Genomic DNA, 16,334 nt, shown 5'->3' with positions numbered 1-16,334 from the left:
TCTCCTACTGGTTTTTGAATGTTATGATTCCTAATGTCAGATTTGTGTCCATTTATTCTTTTGCGTAGAGACTGTCCAGTTTGGCCAATGTACATGGCAGAGGGGCATTGCTGGCACATAATGGCATATATCACATTAGTAGATGTGCAGGTGAATGAGCCCCTGATGGCGTGGCTAAGGTGATTAGGTCTTATGATGGTGTCATTTGAATAAATATGTGGTCAGAGTTGGCATTGGGCTTTGTTGCAAGGATAGGTTCCTGGGTTAGTGTTTTTGTTGTGTGGTGTGTGGTTGCTGGTGAGTATTTGCTTCAGGTTCGGGGGCTGTCTGTAAAAGAGGACTGGTCTCTCTCCCAAGATCTGTGAGAGTGAGGGATCATCTTTCAGGATAGGTTGTATATCTTTGATGATGCGCTGGAGAGGATTTAGTTGGGGGCTGAAGGTGACGGCTAGTGGCATTCTGTTACTTTCTTTGTTGGCCCTGTCCTGTAGTAGGTGACTTCTGGGTACTCTTCTGGCTCTGTCCATTTGTTTTTTCACTTCATCAGGTGGGTATTGTAGTTTTAAGAATGCTTGATAGAGATCCTGTAGGTGTTTGTCTCTGTCTGAGGGATTGGAGCAAATATGGTGGTCTCTTAGAGCTTGGCTGTAGACAATGGATCGTGTGGTGTGTCCTGGATGGAAGCTGGAGGCATGTAGGTAAGTATAGCAGTCAGTAGGTTTCTGGTATAGGGTGGTGTTTATGTGACCATCACTTATTAGCACAGTAGTGTCCAGGAAATGTGTGGACAGGTCTAGGTTGAGGTTGATGGTGGGATGGAAATTGTTGAAATCATGGTAGAATTCCTCAAGGGATTCTTCTCCATGGGTCCAGATGATGAAGATGTTGTCAATGTAGCGCAAGTAGAGTAGGGGACGAGAGCTAAGGAAGTGTAGTTCTAAGTCAGCCATAAAAATGTTGGCATACTGTGGGGCCATGCGGGTACCCATAGCAGTGCCACTGATTTGAAGGTATATATTGTCCCCAAATGTGAAATAGTTGTGGGTGAGAACAAAGTCACAAAGTTCATCCACCAGGTTTGCTGTGACATTATCGGGGATACTGTTCCTGATACCTTGTAGTTCGTCTTTGTGTGGAATGTTGGTGTAGAGGGCTTCTACATCCATAGTTGGCAGGATGGTGTTTTCTGGAAGATCACCGATGGATTGTAGTTTCCTCAGGAAGTCAGTGGTTTCTTGAAGATAGCTGAGAGTGCTGGTAGCATAGGGCCTAAGGAGAGAGTCCACATAGCCAGACAATCCTCCTGTTAGGGTGCCAATGCCTGTGATGATGGGGTGTCCAGGGTTTCCAGGTTTATGGATCTTGGGTAGCAAATAGAATACCCCTGGTCGGGGTTCTAGGCATGTGTCTGTACAAATCTGTTTCTGTGCTTTTTCAGGGAGTTTCTTGAGCAGATGGTGCAGTTTCTTTTGGTAACCCTCAGTGTGATCAGAGGGTAATGGCCTGTAGAATGTGGAGTTAGAGAGCAGCCTAGCAGCCTCTCATTCATATTCCAACCTATTCATGATGACGACAGCACCTCCTTTGTCAGCTTTTTTGATTATGATGTCAGAGTTGTTCCTGAAGCTGTTGATGGCGTCATATTCAGCATGGCTGAGGTTATGGGGCAAGTGATGCTGCTTTTCCACAATTTCAGCCTGTGCACGTTGATGGAAGCAGTCAATGTAGAAGCCCAGTCTGTTGTTTTGGCTTTCAGGAGGAGTCCACGCAGAATCCTTCTGTTTGTAGTATTGGTGGGAAGGATTCTGTGGGTTAGTATGTTGTTCAGAGGTGTGTTGGAAATATTCTTTGAGTCGGAGACATCGAAAGTAGGATTCCAGGTCACTGCAGAACTATATCATGTTCGTGGGCCTGGAGGGACAAAAGGGGAGGCCCCGAGATAGGACAGACTCTTCTGTTGGGCTAAGAGTATAGCTGGAAAGATTAACAATATTGTTGGGTGGGTTAAGGGAACTACTGTTGTGGCTCCTTGTGGCATGTAGCAGTTTAGATAGTTTAGTGTCTTTTTCCTTTGTAGAGAAGCAAAGTTTGTATTGTAAATCGCTTGTCTAGTTTTTGTAAAGTTTATCCATGAGGAAGTTTATGTGGAAGGTTGGTTTTTTATGAGTATCCAGTTTTGAGAGCTCATTCTTAATCTTTCCCTGTTTGCTGTATAGGATGTTGATCAGGTGGTTTCGCAGTTTATTTGAGAGTGTGTGCACAATCTCTCGGCATAGTCTGTGTGATATGTAGATTGTAAGGGATTTTTTACCTGTAGTCCTTTTGGTATGATGTCCATCTGTTTGCATTTAGAAAGGAAGATGATGTCTGTCTGTTTCTGTACAAGTTTTTTCATGAAGTTGATGGATTTCCACTCCATACGGCTAAATTCAGTGCCTTGCATAATGACAGGTTTCAGAGTAGCAGCCGTGTTAGTCTGTATCCGCAAAAAGAACAGGAGTACTTGTGGCACTTTAGAGACTAACACATTTATTTGAGCATAAGCTTTTGTGAGCTACAGCCCACTTCATCAGATGCATAGAATGGAACATATAGTAAGAAATATATATACATACAGAGAACATGAAAAGGTGGAAGTAGCCATACCAACTGTAAGAGGCTAATTAATGAAGATGAGCTATTATCAGCAGGAGAAAAAAAAACTTTTGTAGTGATAATCAAGTTGGCCCATTTTAGACAGTTGACAAGAAGGTGTGAGGATACTTAACACGGGGAAATAGATTCAATATGTGTAATGACCCAGCCACTCCCAGTGCCTATTCAAACCCAAGTTAATGGTATCTAGTTTACATATTAATTCAAGCTCTCAGGCATAACAAATATAATATTCAGATGTCCTAGTCTGTGTAGTCCATATCAATCCATTTGTGCAAAGTTTCCTGCAGGGAGAGGAGGTTGACACTAGATCTTAGGATGGGACCTTGGCTACAATTTTATTATTATTATTATTATTATTTATTTATATTATGGTAGTGTCTGGAGACCTCAGCTAAGATCAGGAACCCATTGTTCTGGGAACTATACAAACACATGGTAAGAGACAGATCTCGTTCCAAAGAGATTAGAATCTAAAATCCCAATCCTGTAAACACTTACACACATGCTTATCTTTACTCCTGAGAGTAGCTCCATTTAAGTCAATGGTACAGCTCCCATATACAAAGTTACTCACATACTTATGTCTTTGTAGGATGAGGGCAAAAAAATAGACAAGACAGGATGGGAAAAGGTTGTAGTATTATCCTCATTTTACAGATGGGGAACTGAAGCAGAGACACTAAGGTTCCAGTCCTGCAAACAGTTATGCATGCTCTTAATATTAAGTGTGTGAGTAATTCCATTGAATCAATGGGGCCCTGGGCTGAAATTCAGGAGATATGGGTTCAATATCTAACTCTGCTATACATTTTATGCATGACCTTGGACAAGTCATTTAAGTTCTGATCCTGCAAATATTTGATGCATGTGTTTATCTGAACGGTACCCATGTCCTTACAGTTTGACTGATTGGGCTGTTAGTGTAAGGACCATCCTTCCTCTCTAACCTCAACTATGGCCACACTACTCAGAGGCTGAATTTGAATTGGTAGTGTGTGCTAGCCCACCTGTATAATTACTATAGGACACTGAAAATAATACATAATTGGAGATTTTGAAGAATGTACAGCAGGTCAGTTTCTGATGTATGTCAGTGTAACTCCTGAATAATTCTAAGGACATCAGAGGAGTTATTCTAGATTCACGCTGGGTTAATCTGGATCAGAACCTGGCCCACTTTGACTATGTCGCTCACTTGTATACGCTTTATAATACCCTTGCTAAATTCTATTTGCCAGGGTTGCATTTTTATTTGCTGGCCAAGTAAAATATCATCACAGCAAGGGCAGGTGAGTTGCTTTTATGCCTAACTTTCAGGGTGATTTTTCCACAGTGCGTTAATTTCGTTTATTTTACCACACGTGGTCATTGGGTACCCATCCCCGTGGTATCTGGGCACTTTTACAAGGCTTAAGTTCAAGATCCAGAGGCTAACCACCCCCTGGGGAAAAAGTCAGTGTTGTGCATCCCAGAGGAGGGGGCTGGCCCATCCTGCAGCGCATGAAGGGTTAACAGGTGGGTCAAGGAGAAGCCCCGTCCCGCTGGGCAGCGTCCTGGCGCAGCAGTGCAGAAGAGGCTCGGTGAGAAAAGAGGGTGTTGCCCTCCTCTGACAGCCTCCGCGAGTCTCCTGCGCTCTTCGGGGCTGCTGGGCTCGCCTTAAAATGAATCGCTTTGCAGGGCGCGGGGGAGCTTAGCGGGAGCGAGATGCCCGCTGGAGCTGGCCGGCTGCAGTCATGTTGCATTGGAATGAGGAAGTGGAGTGGAGAGGGGAGGGACCGAGAGCGGAGCTGCCTCCTGCCGCGGCTCTGCTGCGAGGAGGAGCCGCAGCACATGGAGCTGGAGAGGACTGGGAGAACTGTCTGCAGCCAGCCCCGGCCAGAGCAGGTACCGTACTGCCGAGCCGCAGCGCTCCAGGGGGGCAGCTGCTGAGTGTGGCAGGGCACATCTCGTCTGGCATTGCCTTGCTGCTCGCCCTGTGCCGCCCTTTGCCTTTTCCCGGGCTGCGAGTAGCCTGGGTTGACACCTGTCTGAGCGCTTTGCTGTGCTGCAAACTTTTTGGGGGGGGGGAGGGGGTTAGGGGAGGAGAGGACAAAGTTTGCTGAGGAGAGGGGGCAAGTGGGGAGTGTGGATGGTGCGAATGGTGGGGAGCTAACTTTTCTGCTTAGGGCAGGAGGAGATCCCGGCTAATGTTTGTTAGGGGCCAGCGCTGATGTCCTATCCTGGTGGTCTTGCGTTCTGGGATCATAGGATGGTCACAAGCAGCGGACAAGGAGGAAATTTGTCATTTACAGCTGCCCAGATTAGGATGGGCTGTTTCTTTCGTAGTGCTTTAGCAATGCATATTTGTTTGTTTGCACTATTGTTCTATATTTGCTCTGCTAAAAGCGGATCAGGTTTTTGGCCATGGATACCTCTTTAGAAACAGGTAGCTTTAGATGAGATCCCGAGGAGACAGTGGGACTCCTCTATGTGTATGGTGTAAACTCCAGAGAAATACACAAGAAAACTTCAGACTAATACAAGGAAGACTCTCTTGTTATTTTTTATTTTAAAGAAATAGGGAACAGTGTGAGTTGAGTAATTTCAGGAAGTTGTGAAAGAAAACTGGGAGATTACAGAGGCTAAACAAGCTGGTTTTTTCTCTCTCTCTCTCTCTTATTTTTTAAATGAATGTTACCAATGTTCCTTCTTATCCTGACTACGCATGATAGTAGGAAACAAATATATTGAAATGTAGGTTGCACAAAAGAGCCAAGATACTTTTGAATTATTCCCTAAAGTTTTTAGAAATAGGCAAAACCCGTGAGATATTTTAAAACAATTATTCGTTATTTTTAAAAAAACATCAGGAGGGTGAGGAAAGTAAGGGGGCAATAAAAACATAATCCCCTCTCAGGAGCATGCTTCAGTGTCTGTGAATCACCTGCAGCATCTAAGTTCATTCAAAGCCCAAGTTCAAGTATGTTGCCCCTGTAAATTACAGAAAGAAGGCAGTGGGGGTTGCATAACCGACCAGGGACTTGTGAGATGAGCAGAATACATTTATTTGGAGATCTAGCTATAAGGAAGGAACTATCTTCATTGTTTTCTTCATTGTGGCATAGGCTCTCTCAGTTGAATATTTGTTCTTTCTCACCACACAGCACAACTTGTTATTTCCACAAGTGACTGTTTTGCCCTGTAGTTTCTTTCAAAAAATTAGTATAGAAACAACTTCACACTTCAGATGTCATTTATAAGGAAGCTTCTAATTTTGTTTTTGTTTTTTTTAGTTTAAGAAATGTCTTACTTTTGGACAATGTTCTACAAAGTACAGCAAGACTGTCCTGCATTGTACAAAGCATCCTCTTAGGCTTTTGAGAGTTAAGATCCATGATAGTATTGTGGTTATTTTCTGTTTACAGATAACTCTTAAAACTACTATCCTAATACAGTTTATAATCTCAAACCCTTAGTATGAAACCGGTGTTTTGTAGAATGTAACAGTTTTTAAGATGGCATGGTCTACTGATCAAGCATAGCAAATAATTTGAGGGGAAAATAATGTAATTTTTTTGAAATGTATAGATGAGTGTGCTAGGTATTTACCCACATTAATGGAACTGGAATTTTCAGAAGGGCAAGGGTAAAGATGGAGAACAGAAACAAGACTGAGGACTCTCCAATTCTGTTTTGTCCATAGAACAGTTTTTAACATGTCAATAGTTGGATATTACATAGGTTGTATCCAGATGCATCCACTGTTTTACAATCCTAGGGAAAAACACCAAAAAGAGTAGCCTACAAGAGAGATTTTGTTTCATGTGTTCATGACTACTTTCCACCTTTGCAAGTTTTGTAACTATTGGTTCATTTTAAAAGTAAAAGAAAACTAAGAGCCAGATTCTGCAAGCTCCTACATACACATGCATTAACATCAATGGACTGCTCACGTGGATTGTAACTCATGCAGGATTACATCCTAAATAAATTGGACACAATAAACAATCATTAAAATATAAAGATGAAAAGTTAAACTATTACATTTAACCCCCACTCCCCTGCCCAAAACCTGTCCAAATAATCTAAAAGGTTTGGCTTGCATCAGTTAAAACAAGGAAATTACGTGAGTTAGGTTGCCAATCTCAACTTGCCCTCAACTTCCCTCTTTATGCCCTAGTATTTCAGGGATCTGCTAATGTGAGGAGTTCGTGAAGCACTTCTGCTGCAGTGTCTAGACAAAATGTGAAATAAGAATGGAGTGGCAGTCTCAAATTGAAATTTCATTGCCTCTGTTGATTTTACAAACCACTTGTAGTCTCACTTCTTTTTTAAAATAATTTTCGTTTTTTTTTTTTAATGTAGACAAATTAAGAAAAAGATGGGAAAAAATCCATTACTACAGTATTGTAGATGAGCTTACTTTAGGCCTGGGATTTCTGCTCATGGGGCTGATATGGATTGCACCACAATGTCCAACACTTCTTGAAAAGTAGTTACTTCTTTCATGTTGGAGCTGCTTTTCGAATATAAATTATCCATTTACATGATTTGTTTCGTTTTTAAATCATGAGTGTGTGACAAAAAGAGAAATATGTTCATTTAAGACCCATATCTATGTTCATAAAATTGGAAAGGAAAAAAAAAAACATAACACTTGATCCTGCATTGAGCACTTGAACTTTTAGTCTGAAGCAAACTTGAATGCCCAAGTGCTAAATCCCTATCCTCTCAAAGAGCTGCTCATGGACACAAGAAATTGGATGAAAACCCTGTGCACCCAGAGTCTCTGCTGACATACTCTCCTTTTAGAAACCACAGTCCTCATTAGCAGAACTGGGTGGGGGAAGACTCGGCTAGCTTGTGGAGATCTATACTTCGCTATGTATGCGATCCTTCCTTGTTCTAGTGATATCTAGTCCCAGAGATGGTGCCAGGTTTAAAAGTCTTGTAATAAATATTAACTTTGGGGCATCTTGGAATTGTGTTAGCTTTTTATTGGTAACATTTAGTTAAATATTTCTTTTCTACCAAGTGTTGTAAATGAAAATGTAAATATAAATATAAAATTATAATTAAAGTTAAAATTCAAAATCTAAGAACCCACATTTGAGTGAAATCCAGACTCTGTTGAAGTCAGTGGGAGTTTGGCATTGTCTTTAATGAAGCCAGGATTTCACCTCTCATGTATTAATATCTGGAGTCAGGACCTATCTTGAATATTTTTCTTCCAGAGGAGCTGCTTTGGAGACACAGGCATAGTGTGAAATTTTGGAAACAGGGCACATTTACTCCAGAATTAACTGTTGTTATCTGATGTTGAAGGGCACAGCACATGAATTACATGGTTTAAATGCTTGCCTGTTTCCACTATATGCACATAATAACTGCAGAAACTTAAATGTTTTTCTTTGGTGCATTATTTATCCCATATAATGTTTTGCTGAGTGGCCACATATCCTGTAGATCACTAAGTAAGTTACAGTGACCAGATGTCCCGATTTTATAGGGACATTCCCGATATTTGGGCCTTTGTCTTATATAGGCGCCTATTTCCCCCCACCCCCATCCCGATTTTTCACACTCGCTGTCTGGTCTCCCTAAAGTAAGTTGAAGCATTTTGTAGCATGTGCAGAAACTGCAGTGGAGCTAAAGACCTGTCATACATCTGATATAGCCTAGGTGGCATGTCAAATACCATTGCTAACTTTGGACACAGATTGGTGGAATGCTTCGTTGTGTAAGTGTGCGTATGATATTCATGCAACGTGCAGCATGATAACAAAATGCAGCAATCCCCATTCCAATATTAGTAAAGCAGTTTTTTATTCTGTTGTGGGCTTCAAAAGACTAAAACCTGGTTCACCCGTTACTTCCACCGAGTAGCTACACTAATGTCAAGTGTGAGAGGAGAATAAACCTGTGGTGTTTTAAAATAGTGGTAGAAGATTGTATCTATATTGCTCATCAAATAAATTGGATAACTCAAAAATGATGCCACAAACCTTTCGAGATATATTTGTATTTGAACTGAGAGGTACTTCTTATACCAACTGCACATTCCAGAGGTAAGGAAAATGCTTTGAACAACACAAAGCACCGAATAAATTATATGTCCTATGTTGGCAGTTTGTGCTTGGAAACTTTTTTAAAAAATCCAGTAGGTGTTAAAGTCACTGATCCAGCCCAATCCTGTATCTCTTTGGTAGGCAAAACTTCCACTGAAGACTTCAGCGGGAGTCTCATATTTATAAGGACTACTGCACTGGGCTCAAGGGTTAATTTTATTGTCAGGTTTTCATATTGTTCACCAATGTACTTGAATGCATTTTGAAGTCACAATTTTTCCTGCTACACAGTGTAGGAGAATTAAACCAAATTGAAAATAAATAGCAACGTTTTGGGCAGATTTTAATATTGGCAACTTTAGAAGACAAGTTAGCAGCAAGTGCTGATGTGTTGCTAATATTTTAAGGTGTTCCCACAAAATTTCCGTTCTTAGGCTGTGACAAAACCCTGTGTTCCAGGGAAGCATGTGATCATACAGAGGGAGGGGTTGTGAATCTAATCATTTTCCATTTTATAATCTCCCCTTAAACGGGGAGGAGGCAACACCACTGGACAGCTAAACTAATATTAAGTGCATTTGCTGGAACTGTTTAGAAAAATATGGGGTATATGTTGTGTCACTTGAAATGTGGACAATGAATACACTTTAAAAAAAAAAAAAAAAGGCTGCCTGGGTGTTTGATCCTATGGGAAACATACTGAAAATCCCTGCCACTTGGTGAAGTAGCCCAAAGGCAAAAACACTTGCTCATCTCAAGTGTTTTTATGAGCCCCAAAGAATCATTTGCCTGTGGCAGGGAAGATTTAGCAGTATCCAGAAAGGTGTGTGAACCCTGCCAGAGGCAAGGAAATTACCCCAAAACCACCCTTCAGTTTGGTGGTGAATTTTAACAAGGGGATGTGCCAAGCCCCCTCCAGCACTTTATGAATAACTATACCGTCATATCTCCCAAGTGGCTATGCATCGGAAGTGATTACGGAGGGCAAATTGCCATTACCAAGGTCAGTTTGACTTGCTCTCCTCAATCCTACATGTGTGAGTCATTATGATATAAAGTCAGTAGGAGTTTTACATGTGGATCAGGCCCTAAATTTGAACAGAACTGAAAATTTTTGAAGAGAGAGGAATAGATTGTGGTGCATCTTAAAAAAAAGCAAAAAAACAAACAAACAAACAAAAAAACCCCAACAACACCCATAAACCACACCTTTTCCCCCTAAGCCATGCCCTCTTTTGTGCTCTGAGTGTTTCAACATGAAGAGGCTGTGGAATGGGTAGTGATTGATACTACTTTGAGCTGAGTAGACTGTAACCAAGTCAAATTGTACCTGTTGAGTGTTAATCTAGGCCCCAAATCTGTAGATTGATGTCTATTCTTAACTTTACTCAGAGTCATCACATTGGGAAGTTGTGTGTGTTAGTGCAGGATTGGCGGCTTACCTTGTGAGTGTGCTTCAATACAACAGAATGCTTTTATATTGCATTTTTCCAAGAGGCATCACAGGGTGATTTAAATAAAATATAATCTAAAATATTAATGATTTTAAAAGCAATGGGAAGCATCTATTCCTTTAGCTTAATAAGATATATTTTTAATAAAACGTTTAAAACATTTCTATTCCCCGGTTGATGTTTCATTAGACTTCTCAGTAAAGGAGACACTGAGTGACTGATAGATTGTAACCATGAAACTGACTACATACAGTAGACCAGACCCACGGTTAAAACAATGAAGTGACAGCCGTGTAAAACTGGAATAATCAATAGTGGATTGGGTCCAAAGTATTGCAAAACACAACGTAACCAAAAGAAAGAAATAGAGGGGAAAAAAATCTGTTAATTTATTTCAGTTATAGTAATTTTAGGAGTATCTAAACTGTATCTAGGAAAAAAATACACCCACGTATAAGATACTGTTCCAACCTAATAATGCCACTTTATAATCTTAAATTGTGAAGAGAAATTAGGAAGTAATTCCACAATCATGGGTATAGGTACTAAATCCCTTTGTCATTTGGACAAACCAAATGGACAAAGACTGCTGATTCTTATTTCAATATATGTCCTGGGGTATTTGGCAATAAAAGTTCCATCAAATATAAAAATGTCCTTTTCTCTCAACTGTTTTGCTAGATTTGCTGTAATAAACGTCTCTGTGTTTTTAAAGTAATACATAAAAATTCAGTTCTGCATGGGATGTTCCCCCTGACTTGAGAGGCAGCATGCAAGAATGTCCTAGAGCAGAATTGGGCTCTTGGATAGTGTGCTTTGTTCTTAGGTAGAATCAGTGCCTTAATTTACACTCCTGACTTTTTTAGTCAGTTTGTTTATTTGATGGAGGTGTGAGTCTCTTCTGTATGATGGTGATTTTATTTGGCTTAATGAAGAAAGGAGTCAGAGTTCAATGAATTACTAAAGCATGGCCTCAATTAGGAAAATTGTCTCTTTATTTTTCTCATTGTGCAAAGCAATTTTTTTTTAATGAATCGGGTTGCAATCTAAAAATTTGGAAGATCCTTTTTAATTTTTGCCTTGGTTCAGGTATGGATATCTGAAAAGTGCAAGAATTTGTGTACAGAGTGAATAAAAAGGGAAGATATGTATTCCTTCCCTTCATAATATACTGCAATAGAGATACAACTGAAATCTAATAGAAAGCTAGTAAGATTATATATGGAATGTATATACTTTTTTAAAAACACCATTTGCAGTGCTCTTACAACAAATTCCAAAAGAATGAGAATTATATAGGATGTTTGTTTCAACGTTTCTCAGACCCTTGCAATTGTTCACTAACATGGAAATTAATTTGACAAGTGCCATATATATAAATATTTTGAATCTGTGCTTTTAGCAGAGTTCTTTTTTTTACTCTCATGTCTTGAATTATAGTGCTTCCTGCATTTTATAGACAGGGACTTTCAATTGAATGTTGACTCTACGTTTCTAATTGTTTTGTCAATTCCCATAGTTAACCAGAATTTACACCTGCCAGGAGTAGAAAAATGACTGTATTAAATAAACTCCTCCGTAGACTTTTTGGAAAATATTGAATGTAGACTGGGTAGAAGAGAAATTGTGGCGGTGAGTGGGAAGGATTGATCTTTGTTTTAAACTTCTTTTTATAAAGTCTCTTAATAGCAGTGAAGGTATTTTTAATTGTTATTGGAAACATACCAAAATCCATAGTGTGATGCTCAATTTTCTGTCTTTAGAAGGGACTCTTTATTTTTCTTCTTAGTTACTATTTATATTGAGTAGTGTGATGGGGAGGAAATTAAAATAGAATTAAAATGGCTCCAAAGTAGCGTCATTCATAGAGATTGTGAAGTCTACTTTATTAAATACCAGTGATAAAGTTAATTATCAGCTGCTTGTTGAGATATTGAACACTTTTAATTAAAACTAGTTTACAGGTTTTAGCAATTTTCTACAATTATTTCCACCACATCCTTCTCAGTTGATTCGGAATATGCTACATTTTACCCAACTTAATAACCTTCCTTCTTTTGCCTTCTTCCTCATTGACCCAGTTTGACAGTAAAGGGTCCTTTAAAACAAAATGACCTCATTTACAGTAGATGCATTAAAAAAAATAGAAAAAAATAGAAAGATAAATACTTTTACAGGGTTTTTCCTCTTTGTTAGTTCATCGTCTCTCCGTGGTCTTAGGTCCAAACCTCAGCTTTAGCAGATTTGAGGGAATTATCTCGGTAACATTCTGCAGTTTGAAGCCGTTTGATGCAGTTAAAGATACAGCTACGCTGCAGTTATGCAGATGCATGCAACAGTTGACTTTTTTCATTAATTGTGGACCCGTACATGCCACTCCTCGCTTAGTCATGCCATTAATATGCATACGCTTTCAAATACTTTGAACAGTGTATTCTTTGATGGTACCAGGTTTGCTGGGAAGCTATCTGGGTTGGCTTTATCAAGTTTGACCTCTCTCTCTGTATTGTTGAAGCTACGACTCACGTGAGATGCATTGCTTTGGCTATGTTTTTTTATGTTGTATCCTGTGTGATCAAGAGCCACTGAGACTTATATTTCAAAGACCACAAAAAAGGAGACTCACTATAATAACATCAGTAATCATTTAAAGCCAGTTCCTGCAATTCTAACTCAAATGAGTTCTGTTTACTGCTTGCGTAAATGTGGGTTGCAAAATCAGCCCTTACCCTGTATGGATTTGTTGGGGAGGGTTATGTTTTTTTAGAATAGACCTATTAGCCCATGATTATAGCAATGGAAGAGTCCCTGTTCAGCCATCATGTGTGCTGTATGCATTTTGTGTGGGATTTTCAAAAGTGCCGAAGGTAGTTAGGAGCACAAGACTAATTGTAAATGGGACTTGTTCTTCTGACTCCCTTAAACTCTTTAAAAGTTCTTACCCTTTAATTGTGCACATAATTTGAGAGAGCAGTATCACTGGCTATGTGGTTGTTTAGTTGTGCATTTCTGAGACCTTTCCACTTAGGTACTGGGGCTTAAAAATCCCACAAAATGGGTAGGAAACAAGTAGCAAGGAGTGTAATGTAATGTAAGTTACCTGGGCCCTATTCATACTTCACAAAATCGAATAAGAAGAACTATATAAACAGGAGGCCAGATTCTGATCTCAGGTGTGCTGGTGCAAATCCGAAGCAACTGCACTGAGGTCAATAGTGTTTCTCCAAATTTTCATCAGTGTATTTGAGATTAGGATCTAGCCTACAGTGTGTTAATATAAACCTTGATCCTGCAAACATGTGTGTACTTAACATGGGCACGAGTGTTGTCCCATTGAAGTCACTACCCAAGTGCTTAAACCAAAGAATGTGGAAATGTAGCGGGATTGGGATAGTACGTTGGAGTCAATTAGGCAATAGGCCTTATCCTGCAGTCTCTTCACACTCTAAAATCCCATGGGTTTCAGTTGAAGTTTTGGTTGTGCAGGATGCAGGACTGAGCCCTCATGCTTGTACACCATGTTGAATGTATAAAGCATGTTATAAATGCAATACTTTAATGTATATAGTTTACCTTTAAATTTTCATTGAAAAATATGAGATGAAATAATACATCAACACTCCATTTGCAAAAAACAAATTTGGTGCATTTTGAAGGGCAACATCCTGAATTAGGAAAATTAACCTATAGAGATGTTTTCCCCTAACAGCATCTTAACGGATCCCATTAACTTATGGGCCCAAATTCCTCATTGATGTAACCCTACTGCAATGAATTGTAATTGATGTGAATACTTAATCTGGCCTGTTTTGACTGTTAGGTGGAGAAAAAATTAGCTCAGAGTCTACAATGCACATATTGGGCCAAATTCTCCAATCACTAACAGCAGTGCAACTCTGCTGAATTTGAATGGTGTTGCATGGGAGTAACTGAGGGCAGAGCTTGTCCCACTCAACTTTTCTTCCGACTATGAAAGGTTAAGTGTTCCATATGAACACATTCAAAATTGTGCATGTATTATAAATTAAACATGATGTGGATGGCATACACGTGTGCATTTCCCATGAACACTGCATAGGCAGAGTTGTAGAGAGGAGTTGACAAGAGGAAAAGAAATCATGTGCATGTCTGCATACACAGGATTTGACTAGATGGCAACCTGTACAATTTCTGTGTATGTGTGTGTGTATATAAATTAATTGTTTTCTTATTTAAAGCATCACTTTGTGTAAAACAGGACCAATATAGAACTTCCATTTTAGTGTGTGTTTCTCTAGGATTAATAATGTCACGACCCAAAGATTTACAACATTTTGCTTTCCAAAGCTTTATAATTAATTTTTGCAATCAAATCTCTAGATTATTAAGAGGAAAATATATTGGTTTGAATTCAATTTCTAAGGAGATTTGAAGAAACGATATAATAATTTAAGGGAGCTTTGTAGATATTTTCTGTAATGGCCCAAGCACTTAAATCCTTATTTAGGCACCTAAATAAAAGAGGCCAGAATTTCCAGAGGTGCTGAGCACCTGCAGCTCCCATTGAAGTTAATGGCTCCTTTTCTGGGTGCCTAAATGTGAACTTAGGTGTCTAACTTTAGGCACTGATGTTTAAAAATGTTGGCTTACATTCACTGTTGGCATAAGCAGGGGCAACTGTGTAGAAGGCAGTGAAATTGCACACACTCATGCCTATAGTGAATTTGGCCCAATGAGTTTAAAATTATTATGAAAATTTGCAAAGGGTTGGTTGTTAATGTTTTTCCTTTTACTAAATAATAGTACTTTTCCCCAATGTCTCATGCCATATACACTTCTGCAGAAATCCTTTTGTGTTCACCTGTGATAACATTCAAAATCCAGTCTTAAATCGAAACTTTGGTAGGGGGAATCCTCGTGTCCTTACTCCAGGCTATATCCTGCTCCCCTTGAAGTCTATAGCAAAGCTCCCATTGATTTCAATGGAAGCAAGATCAGGTCATCAGTTCTTACTTAGGCATATACCCATGTAAAAGTCACTGGAACAGGTAGTGCTCGCATTACACAAAAATCTGGCCCAGTGGGAGATTATGCCTAGGTAAGGATTTAAAAACCTTTGTACCAGTTCAGGGCTACAAAAAACATATTGTCTCAGCACTTAGATATGGGTCCAGTCATGCGTCCCTGGCAAACCTAAAACTTGTGCTGGAATTGGTTGGGATTTCACTGGTACCTACAATCTGAAGACACTAGCATTACACTATTATTTCCCCCTTCAAATTAGGTATCACCTGCTTTAATTTAATGAATTTAAATATATTGAATGATCAATGCTGTGGGTGCTGAATGCACCTAAGACTTGCTCTGAGTTCCAAAAGACCATTTAAAAAAAAGACATTCCCTCCTCTTTCCCAACCAAACTAAGAAATTGCCCAGCCACTCATCCCAAAATCCTAATCAATCTCTTGTCCCCCCGAAAAAGCCCAGAGAAAGAGGTGAGCCTGAGAGAATGTACTGAAGGTCAGCAAATCTAGGCTTTCCCAGACCCAGGAGAGGTGTTTTGCAGTGTGGAGGATCTCTCCTCAAGAACACCCAGCCACCAGTCCTCTCCTATCTAAACTAGGGGACCTCCCCATTTAGAAATTGGGAAACCTTTGCAAATTTAACTCCACATCTGACTTCAGCTAAAAGGCAAAAAGGAGCATGCTTTCAGAGAATAGGAATGATTCAGTACTTGGTATGCTGCAGAAACGGGGTTGTATGGTTTGTCATGTTAAAGGTGGGTAATTATGGGAATAATAAAATAGAAACTTTCATATTTAAATATCCTTTTCTGCGGAAGTGACTATCTTTAGTGGATTTATTGAGGAAGAAGAGACCCCCCATATTTTACTTTGTCTTCTCTGCAGCCCTGGAAATAGAGCTTGAAGTATTTTCTAATTATTCTAGAGACACTGTTTAATTAATGTATAGGATTCCCTTTCGTTGTATATTTTCTTGAGTTTTTGTTTGGCTGGAGTTCACCATGTCACAATGAAACTGTATGTTTATCAAACAGCTGGATGATCATCTAAGGCACCAAGAAATGCACAGGAATGTCTTTTTCTTCATTTGTGTTTAGTGAACCTTGCAGGAGAACTAAGGGAATGTGTATATGGAGACTGGGCTTTTGTACAGTCCCACCTGCCAGTACATA

At 39.6% G+C, this 16,334-nt stretch overlaps 1 protein-coding gene across 7 annotated transcripts in view; it reads left to right on the top strand.

The window, feature by feature from the left end:
• Positions 1-4,418: 4,418 nt before the first annotated feature.
• IKZF1 (IKAROS family zinc finger 1) overlaps positions 4,419-16,334 on the top strand; it is a 96,008-nt gene continuing 84,092 nt past the window's right edge. For 5 of the 7 annotated variants that reach the window (XM_054016707.1, XM_054016706.1, XM_054016705.1 and 2 more), the window contains exon 1: positions 4,483-4,542. The gene's annotated coding sequence lies outside the window, so the exon portion shown is untranslated. Of the gene's footprint in view, positions 4,543-16,334 lie in introns of all 7 variants that reach the window. The other 2 variants (XM_054016709.1, XM_054016708.1) reach the window with 2 other exon arrangements.

The sequence above is a fragment of the Malaclemys terrapin genome, chromosome 2 (assembly GCF_027887155.1).
Source record: "Malaclemys terrapin pileata isolate rMalTer1 chromosome 2, rMalTer1.hap1, whole genome shotgun sequence".
Taxonomy (NCBI): Eukaryota; Metazoa; Chordata; order Testudines; family Emydidae; genus Malaclemys; species Malaclemys terrapin.
Note: the sequence above shows the minus strand (reverse complement) of the source record. Positions and strands in the feature narration are given on the sequence as shown.